This window comes from Mirounga leonina, unplaced genomic scaffold, assembly GCF_011800145.1.
Source record: "Mirounga leonina isolate KUSES-001 unplaced genomic scaffold, KU_Mleo_1.0 Mir_101595, whole genome shotgun sequence".
In the NCBI taxonomy this organism is placed as follows: domain Eukaryota; kingdom Metazoa; phylum Chordata; class Mammalia; order Carnivora; family Phocidae; genus Mirounga; species Mirounga leonina.
This window is the reverse complement of record NW_023270158.1, coordinates 2,736,761-2,760,538: the sequence shown is the minus strand read 5'-3', so window position 1 is coordinate 2,760,538 and position 23,778 is coordinate 2,736,761. Positions and strand designations below refer to the sequence as shown.

The 23,778-nt window shown below is 39.3% G+C and overlaps 1 protein-coding gene and 1 pseudogene across 3 annotated transcripts in view; one reads left to right on the top strand and one right to left on the bottom strand.

The window, feature by feature from the left end:
- Positions 1-23,778, bottom strand: part of TXLNG (taxilin gamma) — a 66,141-nt gene that overhangs the window by 35,691 nt on the left and 6,672 nt on the right. The gene's annotated exons all lie outside the window — the stretch shown is intronic.
- On the top strand, positions 13,885-14,243 carry LOC118007157 (annotated as a pseudogene).

Sequence of the window (23,778 nt, the reverse complement as noted above, 5' to 3'; positions counted from 1 at the left end):
GCTCTCTCTTCTATTATATTGTTAACCCCATTTATTTATGGGTTCCCCCCCTTAACATATGATGTGGCACAAATTTGAATTCTATACATTCTATACATTCCCTCTCTGTATGAAAGAGGGCCTCTTCCCTTTCTGAATAATACAATTGGAGGGGGGAGGTGTCTAGTATCTTTCTCTTACCACAAGTGGACAAAAACTACTTTCCAAAGTTAATAGGAGAGCAGAGATTCATTATTCCAAGTTGTAAGAGTACTTCCAACTGAAGAACCAAAAATGATTTAAAGTATCGATGTAGCAGGGGAGGCGGAGATTATGACAAGTCCTTATCTTTTACAGCCTAGTGTTGATAATCAGGTACTATGCTTATGGAAGGACAAACTGGTATAACCACTTTGAAAAACGCTTTGACCAATACGGATATCTTCCAACCCAGTTAATTCTACTCCTAGGATTTTCCCCAAGTGTGTACATATGTGCAGCCAAAGGCCAAGAATGTTTAAAGCAGGGCTATTTGTAATTGCCCCAAAATGGAATCAACCCAAATTTGTATCAACAGAAGAAGGGATACATTGTACTATGCTCATACCATCCAGCAACAAGAACTAACTACTGCTAGATGCAGCGACACAGATGAGTCTCATAGACCAAACACTGTGAGGAAGGTGCCAAGGAATCCATACTGTAGGAAACCACTTATATATAAAGTGCAAAAACAGGCAAGGCTAATCAATTGTGATGGAAATCAACAGAGTGGTTACTTTTGGGGGTAGGGTCTTCTGGGGTGCTTGGTAATATTCTACTTCTTGATCCAGATCAGGTAACATTGATGTTCACTTTATGAAAATTCATTAAGCCTAAACATTTGCAATTCGTGTACTTTATTGAAGTAAAACATATTTCAGAAAAGTTTATTTTAAAAGTTGCAATTTATACATTATTCAAGAGTTAGGAAGAAACAAAACAGAGTATTTTCCTCTGGATAGAAGGTTAGCAATGTGTTGCTTTTTGTAATACTTTTAAAATAATGTGCATGCGGGGTGCCTGGGTGGCTCAGTTGGTTAAGCGACTGCCTTCGGCTCAGGTCATGATCCTGGAGTCCCGGGATCGAGTCCCGCATCGGGCTCCCTGCTCGGCGGGGAGTCTGCTTCTCCCTCTGACCCTCCTCCTTCTCATGCTATCATTCTCTCTCTCAATAAATAAATAAAAATCTTTAAAAATAAAATAATGTGCATGCAATACTTTCATTTCTTAAAAAAATTAATGCATTAAGGGGAAATGGGTTGTCTATTTTCAGAGTTACTGTTTGATGCCACACTCTAAGCCTAAAAACTTAGAAATATTGAAAAGACTCTTAAATTCTTTCAAAAACTTTTATTTTTTTAAGATTTTAAAAATTTGAGAGAGAAAGCATGAGAGGGGAGAGTCAGAGGGAGAAGCAGGCTCCCCGCTGAGCCAGGAGCCCAATGTGGGACTCGATCCCAGGACCCTGGGATCATGACCTGAGCCGAAGGCAGACGCTCAACCATCTGAGCCACCCAGGCGCCCAGTCCTTCCAAAAACTTTTAAAACTCACTCCCATATGTAATGCATTCTGTGGAATGAGATTACTCAAGTGTAATCCATAGGTATTAAATTTATAAAATATTCATGATGAAGTTTCAAGAACTTCAAAATAAACATCTTTCATTAAATTTCATTCCTGCAGAAACTTCTTAAAGCCATGAATATGCCCAAATAACATACTACCTACATATTAATCTCAAAGTAAATGCAAAATGACCATTTATTGCTACACTAGACATAGAGCTACTAGTTCCACCTCTACTTTCTCTCAAATACTGAACTGCCATTTACTGTTGGGCACATGGATAACGTTAACAGCCACCCTCTATACAAAAGCAGTACAGAGGAAAAATAATACGTGCTGTTAATATCATCTTTCCCAATTTTTTTTTTCTTAAAGATTTTATTTATTTATTTGAGAGAGAGAATGAGCTAGAGAGAGAGAGCATGAGACGGGAGGGTCAGAGGGAGAAGCAAACTCCCTGCCGAGCAGGGAGCCCGATGCGGGACTCGATCCTGGGACTCCAGGATCATGACCTGAGCTGAAGGCAGTTGCTTAACCAACTGAGCCACCCAGGCGCCCCTCATCTTTCCCAATTTTTAAATTATTTTTTAAAAATTTTATTTTTATTTATTTGGGGGGGTCAAGTTGGGGGGGGAGCAGCAGAGGGAGGAGGAGAATCCCCACTGAGCAGGAAGCCTGACGCACGGCTTGATTCCAGGACCCCAAGATCATGAGCCGAAGGCAGACGTTTAATCGACTGAGCCACCCGGGTGCCCCTTCCCCAATTTTTAAAAAATAATTTTTAAACCTATCCCCTGAAAACCATTAGTATAAGAATGGGTTCACACAACCACAACATTGGTTTTAAATACTGATGAAAGTCGGTTAAGAAATAATTAAAATGGAAGATTGCTATCTCTAATACATGACAGAATTTCTCAGAAGTGTAATGATGATAAAATCCACATTGTACCAGAAAATGCTTTGTCAAGCCATACCAAAAATATAAAGAGCAAGCAATTTGTTGGAAGAATGGGGAGCCATCATTTAATTAATGAGTAATTTTCACCAAGGAAAACCTGAGGCCTCTCCTAGGATCAATTTTAATAAGAAAGGTATCTGAGAGATGGAATTTGTTAATTTCACATTTTTCAGTTCTATTAGTGCTTCTCATAACCTTTATTGAGATATAATTCACATGTAATTCACCAATTTAAAGTGTGCGATCCACTGGTTTTTAGTATTATTCACAGGGCTGTGCAACCATCACTACAATCAATCTTAGAATACATTTAGCACCTCAAAAAGAAACCCTCCCATTACTCCCAGCCCTGGGCAACTAATGTACTGTGTCTCTACAGATGTGGTTGTTCTGAACAGTTCACATAAACAGAATCAGATAATACGTGGCCTTTTGTGTTTGGCTTCTTTCACATAGCATGATTTCAAGGTTCATCCATGGTGTAGTATGTATCACTACTTCATTTCTTTTTATTGCCAAATAATATTCCACAATTTGGATATACCATATTTTATTTATCCATTCATCAGTTGATGAGACATTGGATTATTTCCAACTATTGGTTATTATGAATAATTCTGTTATGAACATTAATGTACAAGCCTTTATGTAGACATATGTTTACATTTCTGCAGGGTATATACCTAGAAGTGGAACTGCTGGGTCATATGGTCACTCCATTTAACCTTTTGAGGAACTGTGACACTATTTTCCTAAGTGACTGCACCATTTTATATTCCCACCAGCAGTGTGTTAGGGTTCCAGTATTTATACATTCTCACCAACACGTGTTATTGTCTGTCCTTTTGATAACAGCCACTACAGTGTGAAGGTATCTCATCTAATGAATAATGATGTTGAGAATCTTTTCATGTGCTTATTTGGCCATTTGTATACCTCCTCTAGAGAAATGTTTATTCAGATCCTTTGCCCCTTTTTAAACTGGTTATTTGTAATTTTCTTATTGAGTTGTAAGAGTTCTTTATATATGCCAGATACAAGTCCCTTATCAGATACATGATTAGCAAATATCTTCTATCACGGTTCTCTCAATTTTGGAGAAAAGGCACAATATATTCACCTATTTCAAAATGTCGTAAATTTAATTAAAAGTTACTCTGGCCTTTAGATTAAAGGCATATAGGTCAATTTCAACTATCAGACAGAAAAAAATTGAAGGACTAGAAAGGTCAAAATGTTTACCTAGCTCAAAATAGTAGCTGGTAGCACTGAGCATAAATAAGGACACGGAATTAATGTGTAGAGTTAATAACCATCACATCTCATGCTGTCCTTCTACTTCACTGTTCTCTATTTTTAGTTAATACTACTTCTTTTTGTCTTTCCAGACACTCCCCTTTGGCCTCTCAGATCCTGTCACACACATTACATTATCACTTATTTGGTATGCATATCCAGTTAGACAGCAAAAGCTTATGCATAAAAGGTACTCAGTTGTCAACTGATGGAGAACACAAGGGGCCAAAATGGTTGCGGAAAACAAGCCATGGAAAGTACCTAAACATTACTATACAAGTTAGAGGAAAATACCACTACTGTTACTTTATCTTTAGAAGCAATACAGTATTACATTTCCCTTTTTTCCTGTGCAACTAATTTTGATGTATTTTTCACACTTGCTAATGAAAGACTAACTTTGGCATTACAAAATCTTTGTTTATGAATAAGCCCAGGTCCAGCTAGACTCTTGAAATAGCAGGCCCCAATTTTTCTACTATAAGGACTATTTGTTCAAGAACCTACTTGAGGCTCTGCACTGGGCCATGATATGAAGCAAATTCTTAGGCCAACAACTTTTTTTTTTTTTTAAGGTTTTATTTATTTATTTTGACAGAGAGACAGGGAGAGGGAACACAGGCAGGGGGAGTGGGAGAGGGAGAAGCAGGCTTCCTGCTGAGCAGGGAGCCCGACACGGGACTCGATTCCAGGACCCTGGGATCATGACCTGAGCCGAAGGCAAAGGCTTAACGACTGAGCCACCCAGGCGCCCCAGGCCAACAACTTTAAATGGTAAATTATTTCTCAGCCCTCATCTCCTCAAGCAGAGACCTCTACATCACATGGCCAATACAACTCCCTACTCTGCTCTCTCTCAGAGCCATTGTGGATGCCTTTTCTTGGGTATAATCTCCTGTATAAACAGCAGCAGTTAGTATTTATACAGCAAATACTACATCCTGGCACCAGTGTAAGCACTCTCCTATATTAACTAACTTAATCCTCACAATAATGTCACAAGATAGGTATTATTATTATCTCCATCTTACAGATGAGCAAACTGACACGGTAAAGTCAAGTATCATGCCAAAGGTCACAATTAGTAAATAGCAGAACAAAGATTTGAACCCTGGCAGTCTGGTTTCTGAGTCCACTCTTTTAACCACAGTGATATACTGCTTCATGACTACCCTTTGTCTACTATACGAACACCCTTGTCCTGGCCCAGCCATCTAACAGACATCTATTTAATAATGGGTAGAGATGCTCCCCATATGCATAAAAACAAATTGCAAAACAGTACGTACCACATATTTTATACACACACGTACATTATCCATGTATATACACACCCATTAAAATGTTGGGAGAAGGGGTACCTGGCTGGCTCAGCTGGTAGAGCATGCAACTCTTGATCTGAGGGTTGTTGGTTTGAGCCCCATGTTGGGTGTAGAGATTACTTAAAAATCTTAAAAAAAAATGTTGGGAGGAAATACATCGTTCCAATTTTAGTATATGTGCTGCCGAAGCGAGCACAAGGGAGGAAATACATCTACATTAGAGGGGGAGGAATAGAGAGAGAGGGAATTTTTTTTTTTTTTTTTTAAGAGAGAGTGAGAGAGAGCACAAAGTGGGGAGGGGAAGAGGGAGAGAGAATCTTAAGCAGGCTTCATGCCCAGCATGGAACCTGACGCAAGGCTCAATCTCACGACCCTGAGATCATGACCTGAGCTGAAATCAAGAGTCACTTAACCAACTGAGCCAACCAGCACCCCAATAATGTTTATTTTTAAATAGTAAAATTACGATGGTACTTCTTTTTCCTTCTCTGTATCTTCTAGTTTAACTACAGTGAATTTTTATTACTCTTGGAATTGAAAAAAAATTCAAAAACTACTCATACTAGGGGCACCTGGGTGGCTCAGTCGTTAAGCGTCTACCTTCAGCTCAGGTCATGATCCCGGGGTCCTGGGATCAAGCCCCACATCGGGCTCTCTGCTCAGCGGGAAGCCTACTTCTCCCTCTCCCACTCCCCCTGCTTGTGTTCCCTCTCCCTCTGTCAAAATAAATAAATAAAATCTTAAAAAAAAAAACTACTCATACTAATAACACTGGAAGCATCATAGAACATATGCCAATTTTATTAAAATTTCTACACACAGTCATTTAAGATAAAAAATTTTAATTTTATTTTTAATTTTTTTTTGAGAGAGAGAGAGAGAGTGTGCACCCCGGGGGGCGTGGGGGGGGGTGGGGGTGGGCAGAGGGAGAGGAAGAGAGAGAATCCCAAGGAAGCTCCATGCCCAGCACAGAGCCAGACACAGTGCTCCAACCCACGACCCCAAGATCATGACCCGAGCTGAAATCAAGAGTAGGATGCTCAATCGACTGAGCCACCCAGGCAGCCCCAAAATTAATTTATTGTTTTAAAACAAATCGATACTCAAATGAAATAAAAAATGTTAAGACCTATAACCCAACAAAAATGGGCAAACAATATGAAGCAAGAAATCACAGAAAAGAAAATACAAGTGGCTAGTAAACATATGTAACTTTACTCACAGCAAGAGCAGTGCAACTTAAAACTATCAGATACCATTTTCACATCAAAAACTTTGACCAGTTGTGGGAAAGGGTGTGGGGTACTCTCAAGCATTCCTGGTTGGGGAACAAATTGGTTTAACCACCAAGCAGTCTAATTCAGGGGCGCCTAGGTGGCTCACTCAGTTAAGCGTGTGCCTTCTGCTCAGGTCATGATCCCAGCGTTGTGGGATCGAGCCCCGCACTGGGCTCCTTGCTCGGCGGGGAGCCTGCTTCTCCCTCTCCCTCTGCCTGCCCCATCTGCCTACTTGTGATCTCAGTCAAATAAGTAAGTAAAATCTTTAAAAAAAAAAAAAAAAAAGGAGTCTAATTCAGGGCAGGGAGTGTGTGGAAAGGGGCACAAAGGACTTTCTGGGGTGATGGGAATGCTCTATGACTTGATTAGGGTTTGGGTTACAGAGCTGCATGCATTTGTTAAAACTCAGCATGTACATATAACATGGCTTCACCGGTGAAAGGACCAACAGATGGGTAGATAAATGAAAAGGTATAGTAAACTACCAATGGTAGAATCTAGGTGGTGGCAATATGGATGTTAGTATCAAATTCTTTCAACTCTACTTTATGTTTAAAAATTTCCATAATAGGGGTGCCTGGGTGTCTCAGTCATTAAGTGTCTGCCTTCGACTAGGGACATGATCCCAGGGTCCTGGGATTGAGCCCCACGTAGGGCTCCCTGTTCTGGGGAAAGTCTGCTTCTCCGTCTCCCACTCCCCCTGCTTGTGTTCCCTCTCTTGCTGCCCCTCTCTAATAAATCAATTTTTAAAAAAAATAACTTCCATAATAAAATGTTGGAAAAAAATCATGCCACAATGATTCAACCCACCAAATTCCTTTCTTATCACTTTCTTTTATGGACAAACCAGTACATCTGTGAAATTATACACATGACATTTATGTAGCAGTATTTGTAGTAAGAAAAAAAATCAGAACTACCCTAAATGTCCATTAATAATGAACTGGATGGTAATAACTTTGTATGGTGAGAGATGACGAACTGTGGTGAGCATTTTGTAATGTACATAAATGTTGAATCACTATGTAATACAGCTGACACTAATATTGCATGTGAACTATACTTCAATTAAAATAAATAATTAAAACTACATAGCCCCCTACCAAAATAATGGACTGGATAGATCAACTGTGGTATATCCATACAACGGAGTACGATAGCACCTATTAAAAAATAAGGTAGTTGTAGAACTACTGATCTGTAGGGTAAGTTGAAAGGGGAATAAAGAAAAATGCCCAACACTACGTACTGCATGCCATAATTTGGATGTGTGTGTGTGTGTGAGGGGGGTGGTTGCATAAGTTTATGAGTGGGAATCATATACAATCTCTGGAAAGATACAAAGAAATACACTAATGGAGAGAAACTGGAGGTGGCAGGGAAGGAAGGGGACACCAAGCTTTCACAGAATGCCTGTTTTAAGTTAGGGACCCTGAGTTACCTTCATAACATTTTTTTTTTTTTAATACCAAGATGAATAGAGTAATATAGTACCTATCATTAGGAAAAATGAGGAGGAAGTGTTTATTGAAATTCCAATCTCAAATGAAAATGAAACCAACAATAAGTGGTTTCAAGATAAATTTCTATTCGAACTTTTCCCTGAAAACCACAAAACGAGCTATCACATTTTCATTTTGTTTATGAGTCTATAGCCATGAGCAGCACACACAGCTCTTATAGCTTGAAAGATACTAGACAGAGCAGGTCATTCGGCCACAGCAGTGTTTACTAGAGCCCTAAACCCCAACAATCCTCCACCCCAGCCAGTCCCGTCCTGTCAAACGATACATTTCTCAACCTTCCTCCCATTGTCCAAATACTTGGAGCTAAGAGGATTCCTTAAGTGAAGAAGAGATGCCTTCAAAATGGATAGCCACCAGTTCACCAACCATTAATTGCAGGAGCAAATAGCTATTATAGAAATTTTTGCAAACATGAATACACTGTATTCATCTACTACTTTTAATAGCTTTTCCATCCACACATTTGAAACAGATCGCATAGGAATTAAAAACCTGAAGAAAAAAGTATTTAAGTTTCTTTCCCTTCTACTCAACAATTTTAAACTTTAAAACTTTCAGTTATGCTCTTTCAAATATTATTGAAGCTAAAGAACCATATTTCTTTGGCTTATTTTGTTTAAAGGGCTTAAAAGTTTCTATTAACGACTGTTCTTTTACTAACACTCGTCTAAATAAAAAAAACAAAAAAGCCAACACCCACATTCACTTCCTAATTATTTCAACTACCATCTGCTTAAATGAGATCAAATGTCTTCAACCAGTGCCAGGCATGTGTTAAAAGCAGAAATCACTCAATCCTTGCCACTGAAGACCAGGGTGGCCCTTGAGAGGAAGCAAGTGGGAAAGACTGCACACATTTATGCATTTCCCTGAGGAGATAGCCGTGGCTTGCCTTGGGTTCCCAAAGAGTCTTGGAAAATTTTATCAAGTCGGTAAAGAGAACCTTCAGAACCTGCGGGTCCCTTTATTACCCCATTTACCCTTCCCCTCTGAGAGGTGGGTCTTAGTGTTCCCAGATAAGGAAAATGAAACTTAGTGAGTTGAAGTAACTTGCCCACGATCATATTAAATAAAAGGAACTCACAAAATTCAAAAGCAGGTCTGTCAAACTCAAGAGCCTAGGTTTTCTTCATTATACAACTCCCCTCACATTTCACACATTAGCCTTGAAAAATGAAAGGTCAAACAGATCTCTCATGCGGTTACAAAATAAACCTAAGAAATTAAATGATGTCTAAAAATATAAAGCATGCTAGATATACAAAGATGAAATTAGGAAAACATTGGGAAAGAGCTTTAAGTTTTTAGCAGTGATTAACTCTGGAATTTAGGGAGGTGAGATAGAACTAATTTGGGGGTAGGGATATCTTTAAATAATTTAAGTGATTTTTTAAGGTATTGAGGTTGTTGTTGTTTTAGTTTTTTGGCTCAACTTGGGGCTTGAACTCTCGACCCTGAGATCAAAACATGAGCAGAGATCAAGAGTCCGGTGCTTAACCAACTGAGCCACCCAGGCACCCCTACTTTTTTGTGTCTTAGGATAAACTGAATTACCTCTAAAAATCCCTTCAACCCTGTGTTTCTAATAACTTGCCCTAAGAGTTGTCAACTACCAAACAGGAATGTGAAGACAAGAGTGTATGCTTGCCAGGCCCAGTGGGGGCCTGTGAAGAAAGAACTGCCTGAGGAAATACTGAAAGATACCAAAAATACTCTGTATCTCTCAAGACATCAGCTATCAGCCTTAGTTGATTTTTAAAATATGAACCTCCCTCCTAAATGTATCCAGTATTTTGAGAAGCTTTTATATTTCCAAATACAAATTTTACAAACTTATTATAACATTTACATTTTCATGTGCTTTTTAATTTTTTTAAATAGGTGGATGGAGTTGGTGGGGATTTCATGTACTTGGTGGGGGCTTCATGTACTTTTTAAATCAGAAAAGTGACTTTAGCTTTATATAAATCATTTAAAATAGTTTATATACTAAAGCTATTTTAGTCTTTCAAAGAATTATTCTGAATAGCAAACTTTTCCACACAGTTAACACTGCATCAATCATTCATCTCAAAATTCTGTTTTAACCATTTTGGACCAAAACCTTTAAAATATATATTACATAACTTGATGCCTCCTTAAATAGTAGTCTGTTTCACTGTGTTAGAACAAAGGAGTGAAATGAAATTAAAGGGTTTTAATTCTTAACAGATAAAATGATCTATTACTATGCACTAGAATATAATTATATTCTGGAGTACATCTCTACAATGTCTATATTCTTTTCTGGGGGATGGGGAGGGGTAGAAGGAGAGGGAGAGAGTCTTACGCAGCCTCCGCACTGATCTCACGACCCTGAGATCATGACCCGAGCTGAAACCATGAATTGGATGCTTAAACCGAGTGTGCCGCCCAGGTGCTCCCCTCAATATTCTTTACGACAATAAACACTTAATATCTCAAAATATAAACTCCCACAGATGAAACCGTATTTTTATTTCAAGCATGAAATACTTGTCAGAGACTTCCTAATTATATAGCACTCTCTTCCAAAACAGACCATGCAGACCCATATATGGGAATTCACTATATTAAAAATGGTGTCATTTCAAATTGGTAAAGGAAATAAATGATTTCAGATATCTCCCAAACCATACGGGAGAAAAAGAGTGATACCCTGTAGCATCCCTCCAGATGAACCAGGACTGAAAAACAGAAAATGAAAACCAAAAAGAACTAGAAGTCCTAAGTAAAATTTTCTTCATAACCTTGGCATGGGAAAGAACTAACCAAGAAGTGCAGAAGATTTTTTTTTAAAGGAGAGGAAGATCCATTTGGACCAGCTTCAAAAGGCCACATTTGTACGGGCTTCAAATGAGCCAGAGACCCATTTGCAAGGGTTTGTTAACAAGCAGATCACAGTTACAGAACATGTTTAACCTCATTCATAATAAAAGAAATACAAATAAAAACGTAAGTCATCTTTAACCTACCAGATGTAAAAAGGTTGATTTAAAAAGAACAAAACAAACTTTACTGTGAGCCAACAAGTCCCTCAGTATAGTCCTGGGGAGTCTAAACTGGTAAAGTATTAAGTTTTGTAGGAGTATTTAGCAGTATCTACCAATGTCACACATTCACTTTCACCCAGCAATTTCACCGCTAGTTTATTCTGAAGATAATACCAATCAAGGGCAAAGGCTATTTACCAAACTGATTGTTACCATACAAAACCAACTAAATATCTACAAATAAGGAACTGGTTAAGTAAATAATGCACATCCATACAAGGTAAAACTGCAGCTATTCAAAAGAATAATGTAGATTCAAGTCAATATGGACAGATCTCCAAGATATAATTAAGTAGAGAAAAATACAAACATATAATGCAGGATGAACGTCTCAGTATAAATTAAAAAGGTATTCATAGGGGTGCCTGGGTCTGCCTTCGGCTCAGGTCATGATTCCGGGGTCCTGGGATGGAGCCCCACATCGGGCTTCCTGCTCAGCGAGGAGCCTGCTTCTCCCTCTCCCTCTGCCTGCCACTCCCCCTGCTTGCACTCTTTCTCTTTGTCAAATAAATAAATCTTTTTTTAAAATGTATTCATATTTAAGTTGGTATATTGTAAAAATTTTTCTGAGGATATCCTCAAAATTGTTTACGATGACAGATGGATGGGCCTAGAAGCTGGAAATGAATAAGACTTACTTTTCATTTTATACTTTTTGGTTCTATTTATTTTATTATGTGAATTTATTACTTTCATTAAAAAAAAACCTTTGAAGATTATTCTTTAATTTTGGGTGATATCACAGTATTATACTTGTTCATTATTCTACCACCACACCCTAAGATTAGAGTCTAAAGATTGCAGGAGTTGCTATTTCATGTCATCTTTTCCCTTCACCCTTCTCTACAGACCTCTAGATCTTTTTTTTTTTTTTTTAAGATTTTATTTATTCATGAGTGAGAGAGAGAGAGAGAGGCAGAAGCTGGTTCCCTGCTGAGCAGGGAGCCCGATGCAGGACTCGATCCCAGGACCCTGGGATCATGACCTGAGCAGAAGGCAGACGCTTAATGACTGAGCCACCCAGGCACCCCAGACCTCTAGATCTTTATACTCATATCTTCTACTGGATTATAGAAGTAGGATCTACTAAGCATGAGGTTTTGTAGCACTTCTCATTTATTTCCTTCTTAAAACAATTCTGAAAATTGAAATATCTCACTTAAATTTGGTCTCAATTTATAACTATGGCTAGGACATCTACCAAATCACTTTACTAGTTTAAAAAAAGTTCAATCATGGATAACTATTCACAAGTGGAATCAGATGATCAATATCTCCCCAAAGAAAACAGATACAAAAATCCTCAAAATATTAGCAAGGGGCACCTGGCTGACACAGTCAGAAAAGCATGCTACTCTAGATCTCAGGGTTGTGAGTTCAAGCCCCACGTGGGGTGTAGAGATTAAATAAAACTTTAAAAATAATAAATAAAAATAAAATATTAACAAGTCAAATTCAACACTACATTAAAAGGCTCATACACCATGATCAAGTGGGATTTATTCCAGTGACTCAAGGATGGTTCAATAACCACAAATCAATTCAATATGATACACCAACATAAACAAAATGAAGGATAAAAATCACATGATCATCTCAATGGATGCAGAAAAAGCATTTGACAAAATTCAACATCCATTTTATAATAAAAACTCTCGGAGCACCTGGGTGGCTCAGTTGGTTAAGCGTCTCACTCTGGATTTCAGCTCAGGTCATGATGTCCAGATCCTGAGATGGAGCACCAAGTTGGGCTCCCCACTCAGCAGGGAGTCTGCTTGAGATTCCTCCCTCTCCCTCTGCCCCACCCCATGCTCAACACACGCTCTCTCACTCTCTAAAATAAATAAATCTTTAAAAAATAAAATAAAAACTCTCAACAAAGTGGAGGCAGAAAGAACATACCTCAGCATAATAAGGGCCATACATGACAAGCCCACAGAAAACATCATACTCAACAGTGAAAAGCTGAAAGCTTCTCCTCTAACAGGAACAAGACAAGAATGCCCACCATTGCCATGTTTATTCAACATAGTATTGAAAATCCTAGCCACAGTAATAGGCAAGAAAAAGAAAAGAAAAGGCATCCAATTAAGGAATAGGCATCCATTTAAGGAATAGGCATCCAATCAAGGAATAGGCATCCAATCAAGGAATAGGCATCCAATTAAGGAATAGGCATCCACGGGGTGCCTGGGTGGCTCAGTTGGTTAAGCAACTGCCTTCGGCTCAGGTCATGATCCTGGAGTCCCGGGATCGAGTCCCGCATCGGGCTCCCTACTCAGCAGGGAGTCTGCTTCTCCCTCTGACCCTCCCCGCTCTCATGCTCTATCTCATTCTCTCATATAAATAAATAAAATCTTAAAAAAAAAAAATAGGCATCCAAAACCATCAGTATTTACAGATGACATAATTCTATACATAGAAAACCCTAAAGACTCTACCAAAAAACTTAGAATAAATAAATTCACTGAAGTTGGAGGATACAAAACCAATATACAGAAATAATTTGCATTTCTATACACTAATAATGAACCATCAGAAAGAGAAATTAAGAAAACAATCCCAGGGGCGCCTGGGTGGCTCAGTCGTTAGGCGTCTGCCTTCGGCTCAGGTCATGATCTCAGGGTCCTGGGATCGAGCCCCGCATCGGGCTCCCTGCTCCGCGGGAAGCCTGCTTCTCCCTCTTCCACTCCCCCTGCTTGTGTTCCCTCTCTCGCTGTGTCTCTCTGTCAAATAAATAAAATCTTAAAGAAAAAAAAAAAAAGAAAACAATCCCACCTATGATGGCATCAAAAAGAAAAAATACCGTCCTCTTCCAGGGACGGCGTCCATAGGCATTCAGAATGGTCCAGCGTTTGACCTACCGTTGTAGGCTGTCCTAGAATACAGCCTCTAACAAAGCTAGGCTGTCCCGAACCCCTGGTAATAGAATTGTTTAACTTTATACCAAGAAGGCTGGGAAAGCACCAAAATCTGCATGTGGCGTGTGCCCAGGCCGACTTCGAGGAGTTCGTGCTGTGAGACCTAAAGTCCTTATGAGGTTGTCCAAAACGAAAAAACACGTCAGCAGGGCCTATGGTGGTTCCATGTGTGCTAAGTGTGTTCGTGACAGGATCAAGCATGCTTTCCTTATCGAGGAGCAGAAAATCGTTGTGAAAGTGTTGAAGGCCCAAGCACAGAGTCAGAAAGCTAAATAAAAAAATGCTTTTTTGAGTAATAAAAAAAAAATCAGAAAGCTTGGAAAAAAAAAAAGAAAGAAAAAGAAAAAATACCTAGGAATAAATTTAACTGGGGTGAGAAACACGTACGCTGAAAACTATAAAACACAGCTGAAAGACACTGAAGACACAAATAAATGGAAAGATATTCTGTGCTCACAGATGGGGATAAACTCATGGATTAGAATAATTAACATTGCTAAAATGTCCATACTACTCAAAGCAATCTACAAATTCAACGCAATCCCTATCAAAATTCCAATGGCATTTTTCACAGAACTAGAACAAATAATCCTAAAATTTGTATGTAATTACAAAACCCCCAAAATAACCAGAGCAATCTTGAGCAAAGCTGGAGGTATCACACGCCCTGATTTCCAACTATACTCCAAAGCTCTAGTAATCAAAATGGTATGGCACTGGCATAAAACAGATAGATCAAAGGAACAGAGTTAAGAGAGCCTAGAAATAAACCCATGCGTATATGGTCAATTAATCTATCACAAAGGAGGTAAAATATACAACGGGGAAAAGACAGTCTTCAACAAATGGTGCTGGGAAAACTGAACAGCCACATGCAAAAGAATGAAACTGGACCACTTTCTTACACTATACACAAAATTTAACTCAAAATGGATTAGAATTGAAAGTGAAACCATAAAACTAAAGAAAACAAAGGTGATAAGGCCCTTGACACAGCTTTTGGTGACATTGTTTTTGTTCTCACTCTAAATTTAGGCAATGGCAACAGAAGCAAAAATAAACAAATGGGGCTTTATCAAACTAAAAAGCTTCTGCACAGGGGCACCTGGGTGGCTCAGTCGGTTGAGTGTCTGCCTTCAGCTCAGGTCATGATCCCAGGGCCCTGGGATCCAGCCCTGCATCGGGCTCCCTGTCCAGTGGGGAGCCTGCTTCTCCCTCTCCCTCTGCCCCTCCCCCCCAGCTCATGCACGCATGCTCTCTCTCTCAAATAAATAAAATCTAAAAAGAAAATTATTTCCCCCCTCCATTGGCCCCCACCCTGGCACGAGAGTGTGAGCTCTCTCTCAAATAAATAAATCTTAAAAAAAAAAAAAAAAAAGGGGGGCAGGGACACCTGGGTGGCTCAGTCAGTTAAGCGTCTGCCTTGGGCTCAGGTCATGATCCCAGGGTACTGGGATCGGGTCCCACATTGGGCTCCCTGCTCGGCGGGAAGCCTGCTTCACCCTCTTCCACTCCCCCTGCTTGTGTTCCCTCTCTCGCTGTATCTCTCTCCGTCAAATAAATAAAATCTTTAAAAAAAAAAAAAAAAAGACAAGAAATAAATGTTGGAGAGGTTACAGAAAAAAGGGAACCCTTGTGTACAGTGGGAATGTAAATTGGTGCAGCTACTATAATGCTACAATAAGGCAGTATGGAAGTTCCTCAAAAAATTAAAAATAGAACTACAACATGATCCAGCTATTTCACTTCGGGGTATTTATCTGAAGAAAATGAAAATACAAATTTGAAAAGATATATGCATCCCTATGTTCACTGCAGCATTATTTACAATAGCCAAGATATGGAAACACTCTAAGTACCCATCAGTGGATGAATGGATAAGGAAGATCCTGTATATATACACAGTGGACTATTACTCCGCCATAAAAAAGAACAAAATCTTGCCATTTGCAACAACAGTGATGGACCTAGAGGGTATCACGCTAAGCAAAATAAATCACACAGAGAAAGACAAATATTGTATGATTTCAATTATATGTGGAATCTAAAAAACAAAACTCACAGATACAGGGGATACATAGGTGGTTATTAGAAAGGAAGGGGGTTGGAGGTGGGCTAAAGGGTAAAGGAGGTCAATCACATGGTGATGGATGGTAAATAGACTTATTGTAGCGATCACTTTGTAGTGTATACAAATACTGATTATAATACTATACATCTAAAACTAATATAATGTGATATTACCATTTTTCCCTCAATTTAAATAAACTGGGAAAAAAACCAGCCTAGTGTTTGAGATACATGGAATTTACAAAAGAGGGTTAACATAGTATACATAAGGCTAAACTCTGAGTAAAGGGAGGAAGGAAAACACCTAACATCTACTAACTGCTATGTGCTAAGCTTTTTAAATACATTATTTAGTCTAGCCTTACAATTCTAAGATAGTAAGAATGTCACTCCATTATATAGATAAACTAAGGAGCAAAGTAGGAAGTAAGAGAGAAAAAGTCCATTATTTGAGACCTACATTTATTGAGCTTGGTATGGAGGTAATGCTTCTATGGGGGATGTCCTAAAGAATCATATTTGAAGTTAAGAATCATGATGTGGGGGGCGCCTGGGTGGCTCAGTCGTTAAGCCTCTGCCTTTGGCTCAGGTCGTGATCCCAGGGTCCTGGGATGAAGCCCCACATCGGGCTCCCTGCTCAGCAGGAAGCCTGCTTCTCCCTCTCCCACTTCCCCTGCTTATGTTCCCTCTCTGTCAAATAAATAAAAAATCTAAAAAAAAAAAAAAAAAAAGAATCATGATGTGGGGCGCCTGGGTGGCTCAGCCGGTTGAGCATCTGCCTTCAGCTCAAGTCATAATTCCAGGGTCCTGGGATGGAACCTGCTCAGCGGAGAGCCTGTTTCTCCCCCTCCCTCTGCTGCTCCCCTTGCTTGTGCTCTCTCAAATAAAATCCTTAAAAAAAAAATTCATGATTCATGAATACCCAAGTGTTCACTGACAGATAAACAAAATGTGGTATATAATACATACATTAAAATAATTATTCAGCCTTAAAAAGTAAAATTTTGACACATGCTAAAACATGGATGAACCCTGAAAATATGTTTAAGTGGGGGTTCCTGGCTAGCTCAGTCGGAAGGGCATGCTTCTCTTGATCTCGGGACCATGAGTTTGAGCCCCATGCTGGGTGTAGAGATTACTTAAATAAACTTTAAAAAGGGGCACCTGGATGGCTCAGTTGAATGCCCAGCTCTGGATTTTGGCTTGAGCAGTGATCTCAGGGCTGGAGACCTGTGTTTTGGGGGGTTGGGGGGGTGCTCTGCTTAGCGGGGAGTCTGATTGTCCCTCTCCCTCTGCTCCTCCCCGCTTCCAACCCTGCTCATGCTCTAAAATAAATAAAATCTTTAAAAAAAAAATACATCTTCAAAAGTCTTAAAAAAAATAAACTTAAAAAAATATGTTAAATGAAAAAAGCCAGACACAAAAAGACAAACACTGTATGATTCCATTTATATAAGTACCAACAACAGTCAAATACATAGAGAAAATAGAATAATAGTTGCCAGGGGCTCAGGGCAAGGCGGAATGGAGTAGAGTTTCAGTTTGGGAAGATGAAAAAGTTCTGGAAATGGATGATTGTGTTGTTTGCACAATACTGTTAATGTAATTGATGTAATTAATGCCACTGAATGCCCGAAAAGGGTTAAAATGGTAAACTTTATGTTATGCATATTTTACCCCCCGCCCCCCCCCCCACGAAAGAATCATGATGAACGTACTTTGGTTTAGAATGTTCTTCAAGCCTTTAGCAAATAAAACCTAACTTTATACTGGCCATTAGGAATTAAATGTAAAAATATTCTGGTTGCTAGGATTACTGAATTGTTCCATTAACAAGATAAAGCAGTAGAGTCAGTAATAATTGGGATTCCACGTTCCTAGAACAAGGTTTAGGAATAGGGCCAGGAAAAATAAGCCTATTCTCTTCTGACAGAATGGTCTTGGGGAAAAAAACAAAACAAAACAGGAAAACAAGGAAAAGCAGAGCCCACTTCTGAGAAGACTCAGGGGCAGTGGTTCTCAAAGTATGGTCCCTGTGGACCCTTCCAGATAGTCTGCAACCTCAAACATTATTTTCATAATAATACAGAGATATTATTGGTCTTTTGGTGTTAACACTTGCACTAATGGTACAAAAGCAGTAAAGAAATCAAGGCAGGGGCACCAAACTCTTAAGTCATGGTTTTCTTCACCACCATGTACTCTAAATGGAGGGGGAGGGGGCATTTTTACTTAAAAATGCCCTTGAGGAAGCAATAAAATTACAAATTTTTATCAAATCTCAACCAATGAGTATACATCTTTTTAACTGTGTGAAGACATAGAAAGTACACATAAAGCACTTCTGTTGCACACCAAAGTGTGATGGGATCGTAAAGAAAACCACTAATGCAGCTGTTTGAACTACAAGCCCAACCAGACTTATTCAGAATTCAGACTTGGGTATTTGGCAAACGTATTCTCCAAAATATATACAGTGAAGGGGCGCCTGGGTGGCTCAGTCGTTAAGCGTCTGCCTTCGGCTCAGGTCATGATCCCAGGGTCCTGGGATCGAGCCCCGCATCGGGCTCCCTGCTCCGCAGGAAGCCTGCTTCCCCCTCTCCTACTCCCCCTGCTTGTGTTCCCTCTCTTGCTGTATCTGTCAAATTAAAAAAAAAAAAAAAAAAAAAAAAAATATATATATATATATATATATATATATATATAGTGAAGTGAGCCTGTTACTTCAAGGCAAACAACAGATAGTATTTGTTGCCAATGATAAAATTTGAGTTTTTAAGCAAAATTTAGAATTTTTTAAAAACTATCTGCTACCATGAGTTTGAGAGCTTCCCAATACTTAGGACTTTTCTGTACAACATAGGAACTACAGTGAATAATATAATAACACTGTATGGTGATATATGGAGACTATACTTATGGTAGTAAGCACTGGGTAAAGAATTGTTAAATCACTATGCTGTACACCTGAACTAATAATATTGTTAAGGAAAAAAAACTCTCCTGATGACATCAGTAGTGATACTAACATTATTTTGATATTATACAGCAAAATGTGTCAACATTTGGAAGATTGATACAATTTGGTAAACCAATACTTTCCAAATGACTAACAGATGATATTACAAAATGATACATGGGGAAAAGAACATCCATTCAAAGTGCAAAACAGACCATTAGATTTTAATATGACAGTACTAAAAGTTCAGTAAAGTTTCAGATCCCACATTGGCAACTAACCTGCAAGAACTACTACTTGCCAAGTTTTGGTGTAATATCAAAGAATTTCCACAACTGTCTAAAAAAGCTATTAAAACACTCCTCCCTGCTCCAACTACATACATGTGTAAGGCCAGACTGTCTTTGTATACTTCAACTACAATGGCATATTGTCATCAACTGAATCCAGAAGCAGGTTTGAGAATTCAGCTGTCTATTAAGCCATTCATTAAAGAAACCTGCAAAAACATAAAATAATGCCACTCTTCTTACCTAAAAAAAAAAAATCAAGACATCTTGATTTTTTTTTTAATTCCCTTTATTTATTTCACCCATTCCCCACCCATCTCCCCTGTGGCAACCACCAGTTTGTTCTCTGTATTTAGGAGTCTGTTATTTTGGAAAATCAGTATTTAATTTTCAAAAACCATTGTGCCAATATGTGGCAGGCAGCTTCTGACATGGCCCCAATGACCCCAGTGATCCTCCTGGTATTCACAACCTTGTATATTCCCCTCCCCTTGAATGCAGGCTAGACCTAGTGACTGACTTCTAATGAAGACAGAATCTGGCAAAAGTGAGGGGCTGTCTCCTCTATGGTCATGTGACAAAAGAATGCAACTTCCTTCTCTCTTCTGCTGACAGTCTTGCTCATTCTGATGAAGCCAGCAGCTATGTTGTGAGATGCCTATGGAAAGGCCCATGTAGCAAGGAACCAAGGGCACCCTTGGAGCCAACAGCTCATAAGGAATTGAATCCTGCCAATAACCACATGAGTGAGCTAGGAAGTGGATCCATCCCCATCAAGCCTTCAGATGACTGCAGTCCATGAGACCCTGAAGCAGAGAACCCAACTAAGCCACACCCAGATTCCTGACCTATAGAAAGAGTGAGATCATAAACGTTGTTTCAAGCACTAAGTTTTGGGGTGATTTGTTACACAGCAATAGATAATTAGTACGAGTTCATTTTAAATGAATAATTTAAAATTTGTTTTAATTTCTAATATGGGAAATATTAGATATAACCCACAAAAACATAGTTAAAAATTATGCAAAAAGATCCTGAAACCAAAATGTTTCAGAACTGCTGTCCTGGTTGTGGTGGAACAGGAACAGAGACACTAGAAGGCCAACACACTCAAACCATGGTCTGAGAGGGTTCCTTATCTTGGTACCCTTAACCAAGCCATCTCTAGGGAATACGGCCCTGGTACCAAGTACAAAGACGGAGCCAGAAGTGCCATTTCCTCTGGTTCATTCAGAAGCCTCTCCAACAGTACTTGATATACTTCCTCATTTAATCCTCAGAACTACCTTATAGGCAGGAATGATGAACAAACCGTCTCACTGATATAATTTAAAGTAGTTTGTCCTCGGTCATGAACATAAGGGCTTGGAAAGCAGAGACTGAATTCTTAGCTTTCTCTGTATCATTCCAGAGAATACGTACTTCCAAGGTTATGTTAAAAATAAATGTGGTGGTGGTCACGAAACTCTGAGTACACTAAAAACCACTGAACTGTACACTTTAAGTGGGTGAATTGTATGGTATGTGAATTATACCTCAATAAAGCTGTTAACCAAAAACATAAATTAATACATGAGTAAAACCAGAGCAATGACAGAGTTCTGAGGAGGGATATAAACTGGAGGCAATAAGTTCTAGGAGTTGTCCCAACTCCTAACTTTTGGCAGCAAAAGGCTGCCAACGATCTGTCGCAATATGTTTTGAGCACAGGAGCACACAGAGGCATTAATAGGTAAATGAGGAAAAAAGAGGGAAACCAGCACTGAAGTTAGGATGAGGGAACCGGATTTCCCCCACTGGTGAAGAAGCCAAGAAATGAGCAAAGAGGTCCGGAAAAGGTCTAGTTGGGACTCAGTTTCTTTAGCCTTATGATCTCTCTTGTAGTAGTAAATAGACACTACTAACATCTGTGGTAGGTGCTAACATCTGTATTAGACTATGCACATCATTTGCCTTTTAAAACAAGGATGATGGCATTAGATTTCGCATTTAATTTCTGACTATTTTATAAAAATAAAGGGTGCTGGACTCCATGACTTGCAGAATCATTTCTAGCTCTAAAACTGTAATTCAATGATAATCTGCAAACTGAAAGATACCTGCAGCATTAGCCTAAATACCTATCTAGGCAGCAAAAATATCAGGAAACCCCAAAATTTCAATGCCCAAAGCTGCTGAAATATGCTTGGGCCTGACCTATTTTGCAGAGGGGCAGGGCCTGGGTCACACAGTATCTTCAAGCCACAGACTCCTGAGATGTAAAATGGTCTTCAGGGTGCCTGGGTGGCTCAGTCGTTAAGCGACTGCCTTCGGCTCAGGTCATGATCCCAGGGTCCTGGGATCAAGGCCCGCATCAGGCCCCCTGCTCGGTGGGAGGCCTGCTTCTCCCTCTCCCACTCCCCCCTGCTTGTGTTCCCTCTCTTGCGGTCTCTCTGTCAAATAAATAAAATCTTTAAAAAAAAAAAAAAAGATGCAAAGTGGTCTTCTACTTTTATGGGTTACCTAAATGGAACAACCCGTCCTATTTTTTTTTTTTTTAAGATTTTATTTATTTATTTGAGAGAGAGAGAATGAGAGACAGAGAACATGAGAAGGAGGAAGGTCAGAGGGAGAAGCAGACTCCCTGCTGAGCAGTGAGCCCGATGCGGGACTCGATCCCGGGACTCCAGGATCATGACCTGAGCCGAAGGCAGTCGCTTAACCAACTGAGCCACCCAGGCGCCCAAACCCGTCCCAATTTTATGAAGTCACACTTCACCAGCTCCACGTGGACCAACCATGATGTACCTCTGAACATCAAGCTTTCTCTTTTTCCTTGTCCTACTTACCCAGACCACTTTAGCTCTTTGTTAACACTGTGTTGTGTGGACTTTAAGACAGGTTTTTACAAAAAGGTCCCTCTAAACCCTCTTTCAATTTATCCAAATTACACTTGGAGGTACTTTTGCAGAGAGTTAAAGTACAGCATACCTCCTAAATCATTTACCTTAAGGTTGACGTAAAGCCTCAGTGAAACAAAAGGAATGAAACCTGTAAGGGTCCAAATTCCCCTCAAAACTTCCCAGATCATAATAGCTTTTCTATACCCCCAGTGATCCAACCCACCCTTCACAATTTCTTCTCATTTAACAAAAAATGATTACTCTTTTGACCCACCACCGAGTTTAGCTTACATTCAACAAGGAGCATGTTTTTATTCACTATTCTCAAGAAATGTGTTGGGGCGCCTGGGTGGCTCAGTCGTTAAGCGTCTGCCTTCGGCTCAGGTCATGGTCCCAGGGTCCTGGGATCGAGCCCCGCATTGGGCTCCCTGCTCAGCAGGAAGCCTGCTTCTCCCTCTCCCACTCCCCCTGCTTGTGTTCCCTCTCTCGCTGTGTCTCTCTCTGTCAAATAAATAAAATCTTTAAAAAAAAAAAAAAAAAAAAAAGAAATGTGTTAAGAGAGCACAAGACATATGGCACATGGGTGACAACTTTTGGAACCCAAAAAGTCTGACCTTCAAACATACCACTTACTGCCTCCTATGCAGCCATGAGGGAGGTCAACCTCTCAGTTTTCTTATCTGTAAACTAGGGATACACATTATCTACCTTCTAGAGTTGTAAGATTAGATATAATCAAAATAAACTGTAGCATGCAAAACTGTTATAATAATATCTGAATAAGGATGCATTTGCAAATTATGCAAAATGCCTATATTCTGACTTTTAATATGGCCCAAATCATAAAACACTTAGCAAAATGTGCTTCTAAGCTACTGGCACATCTTCCTTGCCAAACCATTCTACACTGACCTTTCTGAAAGTAGGGAAAGAAAAAAAGTGGAGAAGTGCTGTAGTATGGCAGACTACAGAGCGTGAAATGGGGGATAATGGGGGTCGTTCTGGGGGATATTTTGGAAAGGTAACACAGAATGCAAATCAACACCCTGAGCAATAAATGCTAAGGAAATTATTTTGATAGCACAGGAGGACAACACTGGTTATTTTATATGTCCTTTCCATCAAGTAATAAAATTTAAGTAGTTCTAAGTACCAAGAGAGTTTCAACTAGGAAATGAATTGAATCATAAAAATATACTCTCAGGGTTCAAATCCTTAAAGGGTCACCTGACCCATTTTTATTTTCTTCTGGAAATGCTCCACTTGGGAAAAATTTAAACATAGCTAATTCTCAGTGTTAATACTACATTAAACTTGTACATTATTTTATACATTTAAAATAGTCACATCTGTTATATTAACTAAAAGTTACTGATAAGCAGATTAGAACCAAACCAAAAGGAACTGAAGGAGGGGGAAGGGGGAGAGTAGGGGAGGAAAAGGCAAAGGAATTTCTTTGGGATATTAGATTAAAATTTCCTAGGTAAGCAGAAACTGTCCATGCAGTAGGGTACATCGGTTGCACAATTATGTATCAACTCTAGGCCAACTTCATCAACTCTGAGCTATGTCATTTAAGCAAGTTTTCTGTTATTTGACTCAGACTCAGATGTCG